The sequence below is a fragment of the Nicotiana tabacum genome, chromosome 9 (assembly GCF_000715075.1).
Source record: "Nicotiana tabacum cultivar K326 chromosome 9, ASM71507v2, whole genome shotgun sequence".
NCBI classification, from domain to species: Eukaryota; Viridiplantae; Streptophyta; class Magnoliopsida; order Solanales; family Solanaceae; genus Nicotiana; species Nicotiana tabacum.
In genome coordinates, this window is record NC_134088.1 from 109,007,706 (window position 1) to 109,015,986 (window position 8,281).

The window sequence follows — 8,281 nt, forward strand, 5'->3', positions numbered from 1 at the left end:
CTGCAATTTTGTTAAGTCAGTTTTTCTGTTTTTCTGTTTAAGTCTGCTGGAAAGTTGTTAATCTGTCTTTCTGCATAAATATGTTGTTAATATGCAACAGTGACTGCAAAGTTGTAAATCTATTTTTTTACATAATTATATTGTTAATATACAGCAGTGACTGCAGATTTCTAAGTCAATAAAAAGCGTGGATTTGTAACAGACATATTGCCAATTTTCACAGTACAAACTATATCAACAAGGTGCATTATATTACAACAAAAGTTACACCAAATTTTTACAAAATATGCTACAATTTTGTTAAGCAACTCTAAAGATACTACTGCCACAACAGATCCCAAGGTAAATTTATTGAATGATTCTTCACATATACTAGATGAAACCAATAGCTTATAGCTATTACACATCCACACAACAAAAAAAATCAAAGTACTTTCTCCTTAATCTTGGACTTAACCAAAGTGATCCTCCACTTCTTCTCCCTTCCTTTCATCTTCTCAATCTCTCCCTCCAACTTCTCCAATTGCATCTCTATCTTTCTTTCCACTTATTTTTTTTTCTAGGCTTATCAACACTTTCATACACTTCCAATGCACTTTCAAGTTCACCAATTTTTTCCACCAGTTTATGAATAACAAATTTTGATCTTGGAATAATTTTTGCATCTCTCCAACGCCAAAAATTACAAGATCTTGGACCCTACAATGATGAAACACAAGGAATTAATTAAAGGTCAATCAGTGAAAGCTTCAACTAATTTACAAAAATTAAACTTATCTTATAGTATGGTCACACCCAATATCTTCTACCTGGGTTCTGAGGGGTCCTAGAAGTCATTATCGGCAGCACATAACCATGGTTGCAGCACACTTCTTCATTCAACCCAAGATCATCATTTTTCATATAAAGCCTAGCCAAGTTAGTTGACTGCATTGTCGACTAAGCCCTAAATTAAGATGAACCCCTCAAATAAGAAGAAATTCAAAACACTCAATAAGCCTTAAACTTATATTAACCAAACGATTATAGAGAATAATAAGGCTTTGATTCAGATAAAAGGATTCAAAATTGTAGGTCTTGGACAAAATTTATGAGTAATTGAAGGAGAGGAGATTTAGGGTTTTTGAAGAAGAGAAGAAGAATTGGATCGGATAATTAGAGATTTTACCGCTGGGTGTCCTTATAAAGTAAGTCTCTTTTACCGCTGGGTCTCTTTATTTTAAAATATTTTTTTTTAAATTTATTTTATCCGTTAATTTTAGTGTAAAATACGCTCACAAATCAAATGTTTCCACGTGCTGGGTCAGGGTCATGGAGGGTGGAAAAAAATTCACTTACAATGTGCTTAGGAGGGTAAAAGAACACTCGTTTAGTTAAAGTATTCAAACATATTTTTTGGACAAGTTTAATGGGGTCTTTATGTATTTTGCCTAATTTATATGTCTTGCTTTTCGCAAGGAAGTATGATATTTCCTTAATCACAAGATTCAAATGGGTTGAATACATAGACAGACCCCTAAAGTTGTCCTTTTTTTTCACCTAGACACTTAACTCACCACATGACCCATTGAGTACTCAATCTCTATTTAGATTGTGCCAATTAGACACAAGAAGCTGACATGGCACAAAAGTTGAATTTCACCTATTTTGAGTGTGTCTACATTAAAAAAGAGAGCTAAAATGGTCTTCTTCTTCACATTGAAGCCAACCGCACATTAAACTTGCTTATATTACAGCACAAACTATATCAACAAGGTGCATTATATTACAACAAAAGTTACACCAATCTTTTACAAAATATGCTACAATTTTGTTAAGCAACTCTAAAGATACTACTGCCACAACAGATCCCAAGATAAATTTATTGAATGATTCTTCACATATACTAGATGAAACCAATAGCTTATAGCTATTACACATCTACACAACACAAAAAATCAAAGTACTTTCTCCTTAATCTTGGACTTAACCAAAGTAATCCTCCACTTCTTCTCCCTTCCTTTCATCTTCTCAATCTCTCCCTCCAACTTCTCCAATTGCATCTCTATCTTTCTTTCCGCTTGTTTTTTTTTCTAGGCTTATCAATACTTTCATATACTTCCAATGCACTTTCAAGTTCATCAATTTTCTCCACCAGTTTATGAATAACAAATTTCGATCTTGGATCAATTTCTGCATCTCTCCAACGCTAAAAATTACAAGATCTTGGACCCTACAATGATGAAACACAAGAAATTAATAATTAAAGGTCAATCAGTGAAAGCTTCAACTAATTTACAAAAATTAAACTTATCTTATAGTATGGTCACACCCAATATCTTCTACCTGGGTTCTGAGGGGTCCTAGAAGTCATTATCGATAGCACATAACCATGGTTGCAGCACACTTCTTCATTCAACACAGGATCATCATCTTCTATACAAAGCCTGGCCAAGTTAGTTGACTGCATTGTCGACTAAGCCCTAAATTAAGATGAACCCCTCAAATAAGAAAAAATTCAAAACACTCAATAAGCCTTAAAATTATATTAACCAAAAGATTATAGAGAATAATAAGGCTTTGATTCAGATAAAAGGATTCGAAATTATAGGTCTTGGCCAGAATTTATGAGTAATTGAAAGAGAGGAGATTTAGGATTTTTAAAGAAGAGAAGAAGAATTGGATCGGATAATTAGAGATTTTACCGATGGGTGTCCTTATAAAGTAAGTCTCTTTTACCGCTGGGTCTCTTTCTTTTAAAATAATTTTTAAAAAATTTATTTTATCCGTTAACTTTAGTGTAAAATGCGCTCACAAATCAAATGTTTTCACGCGCTGGGTCTGGGGTCATGGAGGGTGGAACAAAATTCACTTACAATATGCTTAGGAGGGTAAAAGAACACTCGTTTAGTTAAATGGTTCAAACATATTTTTTGGACAAGTTTAATAGGGTCTTTATGTATTTTGCCTAATTTATATGTCTTGCTTTTCCCAAGGAAGTATGATATTTCCTTAATCACAAGATTCAAATGGGCTGAATGCATAGACAGACCCCTAAACTTGTCCTTTTTTTTCACCCAGACACTTAAACTCACCACATGACCTATTGAGCACTCAATCTCTATTTAAATTGTGCCAATTAGACACAAGAAGCTAACATGGCACAAAAGGTAAATTTCACCTATTTTGAGTGTGTGTACATTAAAAAGAGAGCTAAAATGGTCTTCTTCTTCACATTGAAGCCAACCGCACATTAAACTTGCTTAAGCTCCTTTTATTTACCAAAACAAATACATAATAGAAACCCAACACAAAGTTTTATGGCGAACTTTACGAACACCCAACAATAAAGAAAGACAAATGCATACCCAGCTTTAGGAAGAAGAAAAGAAAAATGCATACCCAACTTCTGGAAGAAGAATTTTCAGCTCATCGCACTATTTTAATTTTCGTTTCACTTTTATGATTATTGAAGAATTTTTTTGTTATTCTCTTTGGGGCTAGTGAGGTGAGGTCGTTGGTTTATTCCAAAATATAAATCTTACTTTCATTATAATAGATCCAAAGCTTTTTTCTTAATTAGCTGTTAGATATTTCATAACAGATTCGGTGTTGTTCATCGTGTAAAAAATGAGATTTTGTCCAGAAATCTATAGAACTTGGCCATAACAGAGGAATGAGATCAGCGAGGATGACCTCCGATCTGGTCTAACAGAGGAAGGTCTTAAAAAATAAAAGAAGCTAGTGTGGGGAAGAAGACCAACAAAGAGAGAGAAAAAAGCTAGTGTAAACTAACAGAAGAAAGCCACAAATTAATGGAGATAATTTTCTGTGGAAGAAGAAAGTGTATGTGTGGAGTATATTGTTTTTCTATTTTAATGGTCAAAAGTTAAAAAGAGCCATATGTTCAATTTTCATTGGCTTGTTACCACATCAGCCGAGAGTGAGCTACATGCATATTGTTTTCTCAACTGTTCCAACTTGTCGTGAGTAAGCTACACGCATCTTGTTTTCTCAATTGTTCCAAGTTGTCGTGTCTAATTTGCACACTCTAAATAGAGATTGAGTGCTCAATAGGTCACGAGGTAAGTTTAAGTGTGTAGGTGAAAAAAGGGACAAGTTTAGGGGTCTGTCTATACTTGTTAATCGGGTCGGGCTGCCCGGTTCAGCCCGGGTCAGCCCAGTACTGTAGCGTGGGGAAATATGACCGTTGGCCAACGACCTTTTTTTGCAAAAATGGTCATTTCGGCCTACCCTTAAGAAAATAACCCTCACACCCCTAATATTTGATAAATTATAATTTTAACCTTTTAAAAACTATAAATAGCCCCCTTCTTCTTCATTTTTCCTCACAATTCACTCTCTTACTACTCTAATTCTCTCTCAATTCTCTCTTGATATTATTGATTATTGTTTTTAAATTCTCAATTACTAATTATTTCAAATTTCATCAAATATTTAGTTTAGCCATTACAAAATTATTATTATCAAATATCAAGTATTCAAGTGAAGTATGGTATCAACTATCAAGTATCGATCTATCAATTTGAAATTTGATTTTTGATATCAAATTTAGTGCGGCATCCGGAATCTCGGTACACTCGTTCCATATCTTTCTCTTCTTTAGTTTACACTTATTTTATTATTTAGAATTATTAATTTAATTTACATAATGGATATATTTAGAGCAGTCAAAAAAGCGTGCACTAGTAGAGGTGGTAGTATGAAAAATTCCAAAAGATCAAGAGGTGGTGCTCGTTCTTCTAGTAGCTTTACACATATTTCTGAAAGTTCACCTGAAAATTTAAATATAGATTATGAGCGACTTCAAGAAAATTATGGTATAGATGATGATTTATATGTTAATTTAGATGATATTCCATCACCTGATAATCTTGAAACACAATCAGCTATACCTGGTAATGCTAGTCAAACTCAAAATATTAGGGGTGGAAGTCGTGGTAATATAAGTAGGCCTCCTCTCCCTTAGGCCTCCCCTCCCTATTAAGAAGAATCGAAGATTAAGAAGTAAGTGTTGGAATTTTTTTGACAGACTAAAAGAAGATAAAAATAATGTAAGATGTAGAATTTGTAAAGATATTTATAAACATGAGACCGGTAAGAAACATTAGAAACCCATCACTGCTTTATATTCTTATATGGATATTTGACCAACTAAAACTCCTGATATTGACACTTGTATTTTTGATCTACACAAACATTTAGAAACATTATATAATTATTATGCTAACATTATTGATGTTTCTTCTGCTGTAGATGCAAATATTCCTTCAAATTCAGTTTCAACATCTCGGACCAGTGCTTTGGATGAACTTCAATTCTACTTTGGATGACCAGTGCTTCAAATTCAGTTTCAACAAACCAGTAGCAGGAATATTGATGAACTTCAATTCTACTTGTAAAAGTCAGCAGAGCCCCGCACAAAGGAATTTCTACCACTAGTTGGTGGAGGAGCAACTCAAATCAATTTCCTGTTCTTTCGGCCATGGCTCGAGACGTGTTAAATGTGCCGATTTCAACAGTCGCATCAGATAGCGCATTTAGCCAAGCAAGGCAGCAACTAAGAGATACCCGTCATTCATTGGGCAGCAACGCTTTGGAAATTCTAGTGTGCTTCAGAGATTGGATAAGAACAGAACGTTGAAATCAAGGGCGTGACGAGGTAGATAAAGCGGATGACCAAGAAATTGGAGATATAATGGTTTATTGTTCTGATTCAACCAATGTCGGAAACCAAGAACCTCATGTTGACATGGATGAACTTATAAAAATGATGCAAAGCATGTGATATATTATTTCTTTTTTTTATAATTGTTGTAAACTTTTAATTTGCAAGTTCAAAAATAACAAAATCAAAAAAGAACTTGCAACTTAATTTGAAGTATTATATATTATTCAATAAAAATATCAAATGAAAGTCTTCGGAGCTTGATCCTTACATATTTGTCTATTGGTCTTATTAAATAATTTTTTGTAGCCACTTACTTTCAAATTTTAATTATAAAATTATAAAATTCAAATTTAAAACTTTAAACTTCAAAGTTTAATTCTAAGCCTTAAAAGTTTGCAAACACTTAAGTATCAATAACATTGAATAAGAAAAATAAAATTTACTTAAAAAATAAAAAATAAAAAAATTGCACGGCCCGGTCGTCCCCGCTAAGCCCGAACCCGGACGGACAAAAAAAACCCGAAAAAGTACAGCCTGCAACGTTAAACGGACGGGCTGGTTTTTTTTGTGTCCAGCCCGTCCCAGCCCGCCCGTTAAATACCCATAGGTCTGTGGGGGAGTCGTGCCCATTCTCTATCCGGGCACGAGCAGGAACATAAAAAAAATAAAAAACCGAATACATGTACATGATGTAATGACATATTCAAAAATACGTGATCCGATATGATAGGCTGCCCACAGAAAGAAAAGAGTTTATCGACCGCATAACAATTCATTCTTGTGTGTAGCGCGTGGGCCCATGTCTCCCGAACGATTCAGCCATTCAAATGATTATCAGTCTATTAGATTTAGATTATAGTAATAGCAAACATGGGAAAGAAAATTTTAACTTAAAGAATAAATAAAGAAAATTTTAACTTAAAGAACAAATTTGGCCTTTCGTAATATAAGCTCCAGAATATGTCAATATTATGCCAAGTTAAGGAACGACAACTGGGTTAATACTGCAACAAGAAATTCGATCAAATATAAGCATAATTCATCCAAGACAAACGAAACATTTTATTCTGAACTGGACCTCGACAAGGGAAATTCAGACCCAAGAAAAAAGTTAGACTGGCATTGGTGGGGTGCGCCAGGCCCGTGCAATAGTGCAAAGCAATGGGCGACACACGAGAGCCCAGATAGCAAGCTACCTTAATGGATTCTCCCCCTTAAAAAATTAAGTTAATATCGTGTAAGCCGATGACCCACATATCAGATATTAAACTGATAAGAACAGATACTACACTTGATCTTAGCCAAAAGGCCGAGAAAGGTATGCTTTGTACCGTTTCCTTCGGCCCTTTTTATACATAGCTCGTTGCTCCAGCTTTTATCAAAAATACCGATGTGGGATTAAAGAGCAGTGCACCGAATAGATAGGAGAATCATATGTTTAACAAAAGAAAGCAAGAAGTGTACCCAGGAAAAATGTATTTACTGGTAAAAACTGGAATAGCATAAAGAAATTTGAGAGAGAAAATTATTACCTTTTTTTGTTTCTAGGAAATTTTTTTGTTTCATATACTAGTGGCTACCCTTCTAAGAGAATTTGTAGCTTGTGTCGAGAGAACATACTGTGTTATAAATTATGATTACCCAACCATCTCGTTCTTATCTTTTTAACACCTTCTTCTTCACTCAAAAAATAAATGCATCTATTTTTTTCCCTTTTAAAATACATGTTCTCGACACTTCTCGTGCCTTATATGGAACAATGCTGAATATAGAAGTTTCAAATTTTCAGTATAGTTTCGGATACCGTTTGGTAAAATCGGGTGAGGTATAGTTACAAGTTACTTCATGTTACTGCTTCTTTTCTATTACCGGATCAATTAATGTATTTTTTTCAACAATGTTGTGACTATACTTTTATTGAGCCGAGTGTCTATAGAAAACAATCTCTCTACCTTCACAAGGTAGAAATAAGATTTGCGTATACATTACTCTTCCAATAACTCACTTGTGGATAACACTTGGTCTGTTGTTATTGTTGTATAATTACAAATTTAATTTTTCATAGTTTCTCAAATTTATGTATGGATGTAGTTGATGTTTTTACCTTTTTTATAGGTTATGAACTTTTGAAAGAGTGGCGAAAAATATCAAGGAATTTATTTTTCTCTGTTTCATTTTGATGGAAACGGTGATGGAAAGAAAAACTAAGACATAGTTTTCATATTCCCGAAAACTATAGTATTAAGGTTTGGAAAATCGAATAAAAACAAATCTGTTCAGCTAAGAATCTTGGCCCACTAGTTTTGTCGTAAAGGCCTAAGTGGCTTTTTAACAGCCCAATATGCAAGTAAATGACTTGTTCTGTAACTTCTAATTGGGTTTAGCAAAAACTTCCTAGCCCAATATATGTTAGCTTTTGCTCTGCATCGATTTGTTACGATAAACAACAATAACAACAACTCATTATAATCTCACAAGTGGAGTCTGGTAAGTTAGTGTGTACACAGACCTTACCCCTACCCCGAGGTAGAGAGGCTATTTCCGATAGACCCTCGACGATTTGTTATGATAAAATGATAAGATTATCTCAAGTGACTTTTAATTGGCCTA

General features: G+C 34.1%; 1 non-coding gene across 1 annotated transcript; it reads right to left on the reverse strand.

The window, feature by feature from the left end:
- Positions 1 to 6,796: 6,796 nt before the first annotated feature.
- On the reverse strand, positions 6,797 to 6,993 carry LOC142164529 (U2 spliceosomal RNA). The gene has a single exon (XR_012695290.1). It is a non-coding gene; the product is annotated as a U2 spliceosomal RNA (small nuclear RNA).
- Positions 6,994 to 8,281: the final 1,288 nt, after the last annotated feature.